General features: G+C 41.6%; 1 protein-coding gene across 2 annotated transcripts in view; it reads left to right on the top strand.

Annotated features, from left to right (window-relative positions):
• Nucleotides 1-4,150: 4,150 nt before the first annotated feature.
• zfhx3b (zinc finger homeobox 3b) overlaps nt 4,151-13,855 on the top strand; it is a 136,364-nt gene continuing 126,659 nt past the window's right edge. For both annotated transcript variants that reach the window (XM_026320627.2, XM_026320625.2), the window contains exon 1: nt 4,151-4,440. The gene's annotated coding sequence lies outside the window, so the exon portion shown is untranslated. The remainder of the gene's footprint in view (nt 4,441-13,855) is intronic.

Below are 13,855 nucleotides of genomic sequence, written 5' to 3'. Positions count from 1 at the left end.
CTAAGGTGTCTTTTAATTGACCTCATCACTAAAGCAAATGGAAAAAAAGCAAAATTTAATTTACATTTTAAAAATCGGTCCATTGTTTTTTTTTGTTTGTTTGTTTTTGTTTTTTTTGTGCCCCGCCCTGAGCTTCCAGTCCATCTACACTAGGCTTTTATTTAGAAATATTTGCATACCATGATCTCACCCAGACTGTTTCCTAGAGAATGTCTGATGCCCTTTTCATTTCTGTTTACCCTAACCTGAACCTATGACTGACACCTCTTTGTTAATATTGCAGCCTGTGAAGATCTTAAATCCAGAAATGCATCGGAATATAATGGTCGTTCTGGCTTTATAAACTTATATGATTGTTCCGGATCGCAGCGTTTATCTTTAAATACTTTCACCCCCCGTTCATTTCCTATGTCTCGCTGTGTGCTTTGCCTGGGATAGCGCGTGCGTGCGCGCGGCCGCACACCTGCACTGTAGGTGATATATAGGCTTAAGTATAGAATATCGTCCATTTAAATGTAATTTAATTTGAACACACTCAAACAAACGTTTCTAAAAAGTTGAGTGGTGCACGTGGCTCTGCAAAGCCTCCATCAGAGAACAAGGGTTGAAGCACGATTGAAACGATTAGGGGCTTTGGCCTCTGTGTGAATACGCTGTTTTGTTCCTTGCAGTTCTGGTGATGGTCAAACGCTTTCATGTGCCCCACATCTGCGGAGCGTGTATTTTAAGCTCCTCTGCCTCTCTTTGTCATATCCAGGGGCTGTCATAGCCACAGGTTGTGTTGAATTTGCAATGCCACTCATCGATGTATGCCTATTGAGGCTGGCACGTGGACATTTATCCTTCCCACAGAGAGGCGCAATTGAATGCTGGTAGCACAAAAGCTTCAGACCCTGTCAGTTCCCCCCTTTTCCCCTTTTCAGTGATGCATAGGCCCTAAAAGCATCAGGGCCTCCGTCAGGATGGTCTTCTTTTGATTTAGTCTACACCACGCTCAATATGGTCACTGATGGAGTAATGTCAATCAGGCCTTTGCATAAATTTGCAAAGTGAAGTTTGTATTGTTGGGCTTTAGGCGACTGACTGGCTTAAAGCTGCCTCCTACAAGCCTCAAATTACACCAGACTCTTTTATTATCTCCTAGCCCCTTTAACTCCACTCGCACGCTATTTTCAACCTATTCATTTTTACAATCTCTTCTTCCCGAGAGAGCAGACACGTCGCAAATCCTCGAGATTCCTGCAGTCTGCCTCTCACGCTGCAAAATGTGAGCTGTTCTAGGGGCCGATGCAGTTTTCTTGCTTTCCGGAGAGAAGCATGCTGTACAGCAGATGCTACACTGCTTAAAAAACAGGTATCAGTGCCTGCCTCGGCTTATGGAAGGCAAGTGCTGAGGAAACGCCGTGTTACAGCACACCATATATTTTAGCAGCAGGGAGAGAGAGAGAGATGGAAGGGGTGGGGGGTGGGGGGGGGAGAAAGACTGAGAGGGGGAGTTGGGTCTTGGTCATATAGGGCACAATGTGAGCAGTTAGATTTTCATAGGCTCTTCAAAGGGGTATATGCTATTGAATCTGCAGAAACGCCGTGTCCCATGGGGGTTTCATAACCTTTCTAACCTTTAAATCAAAGGCCTTTGGAAAAATCTAAAATGTAGCCTCTATATTTCATCAGCCATGTTCACCACGACAGCAGCAGGAAAGGCCTACCGGATTTTAGAAAACAAAAATAATCACTAGATTTACCTGTGCCATTCATTTATCCAGCACACATCTGAAAGAATTCAGATCTCAGGCTGTTTTAGTCCCCCTAGTTATGGCTCGTTTGTGATAACACTGCGGTGGACCGTCTACTGGAAGTTCTCTAGCATGTTGGGACAGTATCTGGATTCGCCTATATCTGCCATTGAACTATTAACTCTGTATCGGAATTCACTGTATGGGCGCACACTATCAAATGCGTATTGTTTCAATAAACATAGCACGTTATGTGATGAGTGAAAGCTGCTACTTGTATTCAGTGGACCAGGACTCTCTGTGGAGCTGTTTGCACAGAAAGTGCGCATACTGAGAGTGAGGGACTGTCCATTTCCTCAGAGAATCAACAATAACATTATCATAACAAAGAGCACCGAGAGACTCAAAGGTTGATTTTTTTTTTTTTTTGCAATACAGTCTTTTCAAACGAGAGGACCACAGTTACAGAGGCGAGGTCCTTCACGGAAGATTATTAACAAAAACAGAGGTCTACAAATGTATGTTGATATTGATCATCACTGAGATTCCTGATCACGAAAGATCTCACTGGCCATCTATGAGATCAGTCTTACTAAATTTAATGCATACAGGCCGGAGCTGACCAAACGCCTCCATGCAACTCTGACAACATGTGACACATTTATAGTGTTTTTTTTAATTTTATTATATTATTATAATTTAAGACAACCTACACGTATTGACAACGTGTTCCCGCTACTTTGGTAATAGATAAGCCTGTTTCCCCATCATCCCTCTGTGTTACAGCAACACCTACAAGTCTTTCCCTGTGTGCTGTGTATATACAAACCTATTTAGATTTTCCAAATACCCTCGACACACCGTAACGCATAGTAAAATTTAAAGAAATCGTCAGACATATATAAAGGATAACAGTGAGGCTTCAACAAGTACTTATAAAAGAGCTGAGCTCGCTTTGCATAAATGTAGCCCACTAAACAAAGCAGCGCCCTGGAGTTTCCCAGTTTTACTGGAAAAAATAATAACCCTTTTTTGCTCTGGATGCTCCCACGTTATTGAAACAAATAATTTATTTTATTTTACAACAGTGATATAAAGTGTCATCCTGAATTTGAACTTAGACTGATATTCCTGTGATTTCCACAGTGAACTGTGGAAACGACACATCTTCCATATCCTGTCCGTCATACTTTCATCTGTGCCATATTTTAGAAAGCTGAATTTGACTTTTTAAAATCTGCTTCTGAGTCTTAATTGTAACTTTTTATTCAAATGAACCCATGCATGCACACGAACGTGTCAGCTGAGGAACATGTGTTGCTGTAGGTTTTATTTTTAAGTAGTCTTTAGTCTTCTTTTCTCATTAAACCTATCATTGTTTAATTCATATGCTTTTTGCCGTTTAGCCATGAAAAAAAAAATGTTCTTGGATTTCCCTACATGCTGTCTACACATTAAATCGCCTGAAGTTTATCAAAGTTGAAAATTTTGAAGCTCAGCCTCACATATTTCTTGTCAGCTTCTCTCTCCCTGTGCAAGTCACATTTTTCTCACTGCGTAAAATATATATTTACTAATACAAATACACTGTTAGATAACATCCAGGTGCCAGTGTACTAACGATAAGCTGTACTCAGCGCGGATAACGACAGTACACCGCGGCAGCCTGTGTGTTGCTGTTACAGTGCACTCTTCCAAATACACACAGAAATCGCGTTAAACGCACTTTAATTTTTGGCAGATGTTCGTTTTGCATGTTTAGATCCGCGACAATTGTTTGCGTATAATTACAAGCTGGAGAATAACACATGTCCACCTCTGCCACTGTAGTCGCCCAAAACTCTGCTTTGTATTTCAATAAGTTATTTAACTATAGAAACACCAGCGCTGGGTGCAGCTTTGACGCGGCTAAACTGACAGACTTGGGTTGGAAAAGACAGAGTAAAACAAAGCACGATCGCTTATGTGCTTTTAGTGGTCACTGTACGTGCATATCTTTCATTTAAAACTGCAAAAAAAAAAAAAAAAAACGGGATAAAAACGTTTGAAAAAGTGTAAAAAGATCGGAGGAAAAGCTGCGCCCGTAGCGTCGGGCTTTGCCTGCTGCGGCTGCCTGCTCCAGTATTAACTTTCACTGTCTTCCGTCTAATCAAACTCTTACTTTCCGCTGTTCTTAATTCCATATTTTCAATTCCTGATCATTACTTTCCTCTTTTTTTTCTACTTGTATCTATCCATCCCTCCCTCCCTCGTCTTTCTCCCTCCCTCCCTCCCTCTCTCTCCGAGCTCTCTCCTTTGCTGAATCTTATTGATCCAGAAGGCGGCTAATTAGCCCTTCCCTTCGTGCCTGTGTAATGAAGCACATGCGCACTGAATTAATCACAGCCATTTTTTTGCAGGAAACTAATTAGCAGGAATAAAGATCCAAAGAGTTTTTTCTTTTCAATCATCAGATCTCACTTTCACCTCTTCCTCGCTCCCTCTAACACAAGACTCATCGCCTGCTTTGCATCCAAATTATTTTTATATTGCCTTTAACAACTAATAGTACCTACTTCGGTTTTTTACGCTCCGCAACAATGATCTTTCTTTTGCCACCCTAAGCGCAAACTGACCAAAAGGAGACTGCCTTGATGGGATCTTTAGCTAAATCATCTCAATACTGGATTAAAAAGCGAGGATCACAAAGCGGCAGCGAGAAATTGTAAGTTTCAACTTTGCGTTTGTCTCTTTTCCTCTGTGTGTTTCCACGATCCTATTCTTTTCGCTGTAACACTTATCTGATTCTCTTTCCTATCTGTTCGTAGTTTAGCGTGTAGCGGAGCTGGCTATTCTCACACTGTGAGAATTGACTGGCGATCACAAGTTCATTTCATGCAAGTAGTTTGGTTTATTCTCGATTTTATTCGTATCGTTACCTGTGTTTACATCAGCGTCCGTCCTCTCCTCCTCATGAATGGAAGATAAGAAAAAGGGCAAGACAGCGATCCTCTCCAAGCAGTTGATCGTAGAAAAACACGGTTTTGAAACAAATATGTGCATTTCGGTGGACCTGGGAAGGGTATAGAGGGGTTATGGTGGTCGAGAAACGTGTTTTTAGGCACAGATGCAGTTAAGGACGGGGGCTGTGTTGAGCGAACGAAGGGGAGCGGCGGCTCCACATGAGCGCAGCCCAGAAAAGGAGCTCCAAGTCCAGCCTGTGGGTCCGTGTGCGTCCGGCGACAGGGAACGTCTCTCGCTTTCTAATTTTGGACAGATTTGACACTTGCCACATCCAGGGTGGGGTGGGGTGGGGGGGTTGTTTCGGAACCGTCGTGTGCTCACAAAATCCTCTTCTGGATAAACACATTTTTGTTCTTCTCCGACACGTCTCCCTCTGAAATGTGCAATCCCTCCGCCCTGTCTTAGTTCCTCTGGCTTACACTTTTCCCTTTTACCCCACTTTGACCATCCTTTCTTTTTTTATTTTTCGTGGTTCTTTGCCTCTTTTCGAGCCTTGTTTTTAAGCCGATTCTCGTTCATTCCCTGACGAAGTCACATGCAAATCGATCGACATGTGTGTATGTGTGTGTAAGTGAGTGTGTGTGTGTGTGTCTGTGCGTGCTCGCATGAGGGGTTCGTGTTTGCGAGTGTGTGTTACGTGAATGTGTTGTGTTGGGGGAAACGGAGCCCCGGGTCTCCTTCATGACAAGAGCGGATCGGCAGGACCTTGTGCACGGACAGCCCGAGAGTCCGAGTTGCGTCTCAGTGAGCAGACATGTGGCTCAAGGAAGACATGGGGCTGGCTGGATCTCCTGCCTCGAAGTAGACTTGGCTACCGTGTCTGACTTTCTAGAGAACATTTTTTTTTTTTTTTCACCGAGAAATGCTGACCGGAATGAAAACAAAACACTGCACTGTTTGTCTGACCTTAAGCAGACACAATCATTCCAAAGTTACTGCCGAAAACTCACAAGTATGGGTCCAGGCTAAACCTATAGGTCACTGCATGCATTTAGTAGCCACTTAGCCAGTTAACATTTGTAGGTCTTTTTGTAAAGTTAAACTACACTAGATATCTTTGACATAGGCGAAACGGAATAGGCTGCCCTCTCCGGGAGGAAGACACAAACAAGGCTTGCCTGTCTTAAGTTGACTGGGCCTTTTGCAAAAAAAAAAGAAAAAAAAAAGTGTTTATTTCTGCAATAGGACCCAAAAAAAATGGACCTGATCAGAATAAAGAAAACAGAAATGCAACTGTTATCTTAACGTCTAGGTGTAATTATAAGCCAATTTAAAATAATAATAATAATAATAATGATAAAATAATATAGCGAGCACTTTTTTCGGGCGAGATGGAGCTGTATGCAGACCAAAAAAAAAAAAAAAGCTGCGAGAATTAGGCCTATGAGTCAGTCTGTGTTTTTCGCGACATAGAGTCGGGAGAAGAAAGAGGGAAAAGAGGGTTTGCGAGCGAGCAGAGGCGAGGATAGGATATGTGTACCGTTGGGGGAAACAGACAGGGGGCTGAGAACCTCTCTCTCTCTGTGTGTGTGTGTGTGTGTGTGTGTGTGAGAGAGTGTGTGTGGTGGTGGTGGTGGGGGGGTCAGACAGCAGAAACAGGGGAACAGGGGTCATGGAGTGAGTGCAGAGATAAAAAAGAAAGAGAGGAAACCCCCTTGCAAACAGCCGAGGGATGATGGGGAGAGAGTGGGTCTGGCTGGGAGAAAAAAAGGTGATGGTAGTTGTTGGTAGGTTTTGGGAGCCACACAAAGCACTTGTGGTTGTCAGCATCTGTAGGATTAAGACTGTGGCTTTAGTTTAAGATGGGAGAAACAAAAAGAGACTGGTAACAGGTTTAATAAAATTAAACGTTAAGGCTGCCAGGCAGTGTGAGAGAGGCGAAGAAGAAAAAAAAAAAAAGGGGGGGTCTGAGGGTAGGAGTGTTGAGGGGGGTTGGGTGGAGGGGTCAGATAGCCATGGGCCATAGAGGATGAATCAGGGGAAGAGGTCAAATAAACAGATCCCTACCTTTCAGACTGGAGAGGAGGAGATAGAAGAAGATTAGCAGCAGGAAAAAGAGGAGAACCAGGCATTCAGGCTGAATATTTTTAATCAGTGCTCATATTCATATTTAGTCTCTTCCTCTTTTGTGCATTGTTATACATTTCTTTACCCCAGCGTGAGCAGCAGCCATTTCAGTGTGTGCAGATTCCAGTGATTAGAACTGTGAAGGTGTTATCATGTATAGGACAGGTAGGCTGCTGTGCCAAAACTCGAGTTATCTCCCTTCCTCCCCTGTCTGACAGTAACACTTCTCTCCTCTTCCTCCTCCTCCCTCTCTCCGTCTTCTGTTACAAAACAAAGACAGCAGAGATGTTTACTGTCATCTCACCTGTCTGATTTTCCTGTCTTGTCTCATTGTCATATTTATGTTTAATTATAACAGTTTCTGGCAAAGGTATAGGAATGTCATTGGCTTTATTTCTGTGTATTCTGTTTCAAATCCGTGTTTGTCAGGCATGTTTGGTGAAGGTAACTGTAGTATCTCAAGCTCATCCCTGTCTGATACAGGAAGTATTCCGCTCATACTGAAGTACCATTAGGGATAGTTTTTAAAACATAATTTAAAATATGTTTTCATCTTCTTTTTTTTTTTCTTTGAAGTCATTACTTGGCCACAGTTCTCTCTGTTTTGTAAGTATGTTTGTTAAGAGGACATTTTCATTTTTTTAAATAGATTTTCTAAAAACATTTTCACATTTCTGTGATTCTTAATCATTTAGGTGCAGATAGGGTTTTTATCATAACAGAGGAAAATGGCAAAATTATGTGTAACTGTAGAGTAAAAGGAATAACATGCATGCAAATATTCACTCACTGGATTATTAAAATTATTTTTATGAGAATTTCTGTTAATTTATTTGGAACAGGATGGCAGATTTTTGTGACAGCAGGTTCTTGAAAATAGACAAAATTGTAAAATGTAATTTAGATATATTACACACAAATCATCATATTTTTTTTGTCATTTAATACCAGAATAATGAAAAATGCATTATTTGTGATGGTAGTGTTGTGCATCTGGGGATTAAACAGGATTCTAGTTGTGTGATTAATCAAGGTATATGCATATGGTTCAGCTGCTGTCTGTGTTTTGTTGTTGTTCTGATTATTATTCATAATGTGAGGAAAATATTTGACGTTGTGATGCCGTGATGTGATGACAGTTTTTACTGAGATGTGTAGTTGCCACTGATCCTGCACAGCAACAAAGCGGTTGTCCCCGTCTATTACCATTTTTGATAACAGGTATATTCAGAGTATTCCTATGGCATTTGACTGTATAAGTGAAGCTGGCATGTCCAGTTGGAGAAATGAGATAAAGGGAGTAGCAGTCGTCATGGATAGGCTTGTTTCATGGTTCGGGGGGTAACACAGAAAGGGGAGACAGTGCCTCTGGCTGTCATAACCCCTTCTCCTCCCTCTTGCTGTGCCTCTCCCTCTCAGTCCTCCATCTCATTCTCTGTGTGTCTCTGCATGTCTCCCTCCTTAACTCCCACCTTTCCGTGCTCGGGCACTGGCACCATGGGGGAGCTCGCTGCCATGTCCTTGGTCGAGAGAGCCCTCTTTGGGTGAAAAGAAAGCTAAGGCCATACATGTGAGATTCAGCTCAGTTTAGGTTGGTGTATCTAACACAGAACACAAAAATGTCTTTATTTATGCTGTCATAAATAAAACAGAATTAATTTGTCTGTAAAAATTAATAATTATTATTATAATAATTATTATTTTAATAAGAGGTCACCGGTTTAAATCGATTTCTTTCTTCTTTACACTGTTTGCTCTATGCCAGGAAAAGAATTATAAATATGGACAGGTCTACATTTTTGTGGATGAGGCTGTTTGCCTGCACCATTAGCTGTTTAGACATGCAGCTGAGGGCAGTCGACACAGATGATGGCTTTGAATCTGATGTGCGGTTTTGAATATGCAAGGTTGTGCAGCAAGGACCAGTTCTTCCAGTTGTCCTGCAGACGAAGGCCAGGGGACGTGTCATGCTATCATAAAGGAGCAGATGGGGGCGGGATCTCGGATCAGCAAAGGGGTGAGGGAGAAAGTGGGAAGGGAGAGTGGAAGAGATGACTGTCATACTCAGGTGTGTGTGTTTTTGTGTGTGTGTATATGTGTCTGCTTGCGGTGTGTATGAATGCTGTACCTGATCCTTAATCCTGGTGTCCAAAAGGGCTCCTCTTTATCCACAGAAAGCACCCCCTGTCGTCCTTTGAGCTTTTCTTCTTCTTTCTCAGTGTCATCCTTTTATCTTTTCAAAGTGAACTTGGCGGGGATTTTTGTGGTTTGCTCTTTCACAATATGTTATCGTGTTAACAATCTTGGTTAAATCATTGTGGTAGACTAGATTTATGACTAAGAAGATGCGCATGTGTCTCTGCATGTGTGTGTTTGCATAGCCGATTTTTGATTTGTGTATACAGGCAATAAAAAATTGAATTTCTTTTGAATGTGCTACATGAAGACTTTGTTATGACACAGTTTTGTTTTTCTAGTCATTATTTTTTTTAATTAGATAGATTGTTAATTTTTAGACACATCACAGCCGACCTGAAAACACAACACTGCTCAGATTATCTAGCAGTCAAAAAGAGAATAGAAAGACGGGTAGAAGGGAAAAAGTCATTTTCCACATTCAGCGTGTAAAAGCAACATATGGCTTCTATTTTGACTTCCTCTCTATCAGTTAAAGAGTGCAATAATATGTGACACAAATTTGTAGAAATTTGTATTCCATTTCTAGCAATAAATTAATTGTGTTGAAGTCATGGAAGGGGGTTATAACGTGCGTATGTGTCTGTATCCTTGACTAGAATATCAATATTCCTTCTCTAATAAATGTGCAATATCTGTTTTCTAACAAATAAGGCTGTTTTTCAGATAGCAGTATTGTAACATTGATAAAGACTAGATTCCTGGGTTGCTCTCTTGACTCTGAGAAGAAGACCTGTGTGATGCATGCCTCTCTAGGACTGACAGTATCGTAAAAACTTTGTGTGTGTGTGTGTGTGTGTGTGGTGTGGTGTGTGGTGTGTGTGTGCATGCGTGTAGAACAGCGGCTACGACTGACTGCATATATATCCTATTTGGGGTAGCAGCAGCTAGCTCTAGTGTCCAAGGATGGGAGGAACAACGGTCTTGTTTCTGTATAGGCTGCATATGCCTTAATGCGGGCAAGGCAGGGATGACAGGGACCACTCCAAGGACTGCAAAATTGAACTGAGTTCCACCCCAGCCCCCCATAGGCCCACCCCTCTCTTGGATCCTGGAGGCCAGCATTCCACCCTCCGCACTGGCGCTTATCATCACAAAGGACAGAATGCATAAAACATGGAGGACGCTTAGACAGAGGCGGCCCAGGTCGCCTTTCTCTCCCCACACTGAGCCCTGGAACAATACATGGGCCCCTCTGGCCTGTGACTCTGACGACACACACGCCGTCTTTTTATCCTCCCTTATTTCTTTGTCATCCTCTTCCTCTTCCTCTATGTTACTGTGCTCTGTGGAGTGATAGCTGCCCTCATATTGTTTATCTGTGTCTGTGAAATCTGCATTGTATAACTAAAGCATAAGTGTGTGGATGTGCATGTGTGCGTGTTGTCAACGTGCACGTGTGTGTGTGCATGTGTGAGTGAGTGTGTGTGTGTGTGTGTGTGTGTGTGTGTGTGTGTGTGTGAAGGAGCAAGAGTGACAGGTTTAAAATATTGACAGTACATCAGCTGCATAGCTCCTGCTTTTATTTCCCATATCATCAATTGTTTTACATATTTTGAAAACAAGATACAATATCATTTAAATAAAAAAAAAAAACACCATCCTCACCAGCTCACAGAGCTTCAACTTTTATAAATTAAATTTTTTCAATAAAAGAAGATATAGTTCATTACAGTCAGGTGATCTGTGTTTCAGACCATTAACATGTCGTTTTTCCTATTTGCTAATTTAAAACCAGGTCACTGAATGATGGAGCATGTCTTGTATTAGCAGCAAACACAGTGTATGTATTTCTAAAATCAAGCTGTGTGCTGCTCAGCTTTTTTCTCCTCCAGTACGCTGGAGTAAAATGCCAGATCTATGACTTATGTGAAAGTGATGTGAATATTATGCAGCCATATATTCTATATTCCTCTTCTATGTGCCAGTGATTCTGCTACTCCCAGTACATACTTAGTATTAACAATGGGGCAGATAAACAAATGCACTGTAAAACAGTGTTTTAACATCTTTTTAAATTTTTACAGTTACAACCCCCCCCCCCCAAAATTTCTTCTGTTTTGAAATCTCAGTGAAACATGAATTTTATTTTCAGATTTAGGTCGAACTGATTTTTAATTTGCTTTCTGTGTGTGCTGTGTAGCCAGTCAAGTTTGGGACCATGACAGGCAGCAGTCATGTGATGCAGAGAGCATTTTTTTCTCTATCTGTCTATACGTACGTGTGTGTGTGTATGTGTGTATGTGTGTGTGTGTGTGTGTGTGTGTGTGTGTGTGTGTGTGTGATAGCTGAGCTGTAGGAATGTAGTGCTAGGATGTGCAGGACCCCAGCAGGTCTATGGCACTTCCTCTCTGTGTACCTCGCAGCTTATCCTCCTCAGGATTATAGAAGAAGAAAAGAAAAGAACGATGCTAGGAGCACTCTTTCCCTCTCACACCCTCTTTCCCACTTTTGCAACGAACAAAAAAAATCTCAACAAAAAGTGTAATTCACTTGCAAATGTGTAGTATCCCATCCATGTTCGTAGTGGAGGAGAGAGAGCGAGAAGGAAAGGGAGGGGCAGAGATGGTAAGACAGAGTAAGCAGCATTTGTATTTCAGTGGGAGACAGGGCTGAGGTGAAGCTACCGACTGCTTCTTCTTGCTTAGGAAAAGCAGCCGACTCCATCTGCCCATTTGTAGTCTCTTATGGGGTTTGTGCATGTATCGTTTTTTACCGCGCAGGTATAATTTTTACTGTGTATGCATGTTTGTGTGAGGGCTGTTTTGTCACACACTAGATCTATAAGTTATAACTGTATTTTGTTATTGCCCTAGCTTTTCCTGAGGTGGCCTGGTGTTTGCTCATTGCCCCAGGCGACTGATATGCCAGTAGTGAAGGGGTTAAGAAGCAGGGATAGCCCTCTTTTGTCTCTGCGGCCCTCTTTGCTATTGTTGTTGTGGAATTGAGCTCGGTGCACCTCACTTGACCACAGCAAAGCAATAAAATGGCCTCTAAGTGCTGTAGCCTCCATAGTCCTGTGATGTCAGCTCTCTTCTGCTGCTATATTTTCCTCTTTTCTATAACACATGTACATGTGTTTATGTGTATGTATAGCCTTTTCTAAAATTTCCAATGTGAGATCATAATCACATATCTTTTTCTTTCCATTTTTTATTCAAAAGTACATCTGATTCATATACTCAACTTTTATTTTGATCTGCATTGATGCTTTGCATATAAACAGAAAATACATATAATCAGAATATCGAATTATAGAATACAGATTATAAAAGACCTATTATCACCTGATTTACCTGAAATGCTGTTCTCAAAGACCCCATTTAAGGATGCACACAATTTATATTTTTAATGACCTCTGAAAATGTATAAATATTTATTAGAGCTTTACATTTAACAGAATGGCAATAGTACTCTGTTTTTAAGAATTTGAGCATGTGTCTGCTTCTGTGAATGCCAGTAAATATCTAGGCCAGTCTGACCACCGCCTGATAGTCATTATCAAATCGGTATCGCGTTTATAGCTGCTGGATGAATAAAAGAATTAGATACCTCAGCTCCTTTGCTATGTACTGATATTTTACAGTTTTTTCAGCTGTATTAGTAGCAATAATGATACAAATACAGTATATAATATTTTTATTTTTCCATTTGCAAATGTATCATTATAATGCATAGTCTTGGTGGCATTGTGTTTGATTGCACAGATGATTGTTTATAGCAGAGTCCCACCTCTGCAGACATTGTAATTAAAAAGAAGATATACTGCATGTGCGTCTGTCGCCATCCCATCTCATCTCGTCAAATAAGCATCTAGCTGTTGCAGTGAGCATGTCAGAGGATTTATGAAAGATTTCTGATTGGTTGAATTATAATTGCCACTGTCCCGAGTGTAAACCATTTATGCCAGGTGTCATACAGACCGCATTATACATTACACCAAACTGCAATTAAACCAACATTTCCTCAAAGCCACAATATTACACCTCCGCACTATTCTGAAGGGTGTCTCTGTCTTGTTTGCTTTTTGCATCACCCTTCTCCTCTTCTCCACCTGAAAAACATGCATGGTTTTCTCTTTGGGCCTCACTGTACCTAAAACAAATGCACTTTCTCATTTTCCCTGTGTTAAATGAACAAACATAAGGACCTAGGTGCCTCATAATAAATTGATTAGAGAGAAGCAGTCTCCCCCACAGCAACACTGAAAACTAGAAATGTACAGTGTGTGTGTGTGTGTGTGTGTGTGTGTATGTGTGTGAGTGTGAGTGTGAGGAGGAGGAGGAGATGTACTCTTCTCCCTAGCCCACACACACCAATACAGCAACTAAAAATGTATATTTATCCAGTTTAATTGCAGTTCAAAATTGCTGTTCCTCATCCACTCACCTCTCTTATAGGCTATGGTCTATCTGCTGTTTATGAGCCCAGTGCCTGATGTCTCATGACAGAGACAGTGGCGTTTACATATGCGACATGGAGCCTGCGACTGTTTGGTTTTCATTCTGACATTCAGTGCCACAGAGCAGAGATTTAGTCTAGGGTGGAGGGGGTGGGGCAGATCCCATGGGGCTGACACAGGGCTAGACGGCTGTGAAAGACTGGTGACCTCGGCTTTGTGACGTCATTTGCCTCGTCTGGTCACCATGGCATTAATTTTCCCTACTGTTTAATGAATGAAGATAGGGGCCCAGGCTAGTTTATGCAGCTATTGGTGACATTCTGGTTGAATTTGTAGTCCACCGTACAAACAGAAGAAAGCATTATGCCCATTTTTAATAAGGCCTACAATTTAAAACATCCCTTCTACCACCTGGTCATCTGCTGTGTATCTGGTTTAATTAGGTTTAGAT

The sequence above is a fragment of the Mastacembelus armatus genome, chromosome 3 (genome assembly GCF_900324485.2).
Source record: "Mastacembelus armatus chromosome 3, fMasArm1.2, whole genome shotgun sequence".
In the NCBI taxonomy this organism is placed as follows: Eukaryota; Metazoa; Chordata; class Actinopteri; order Synbranchiformes; family Mastacembelidae; genus Mastacembelus; species Mastacembelus armatus.
The sequence above is the reverse complement of the archived record's forward strand: the minus strand, read 5'-3'. Positions and strand labels throughout refer to the sequence as shown.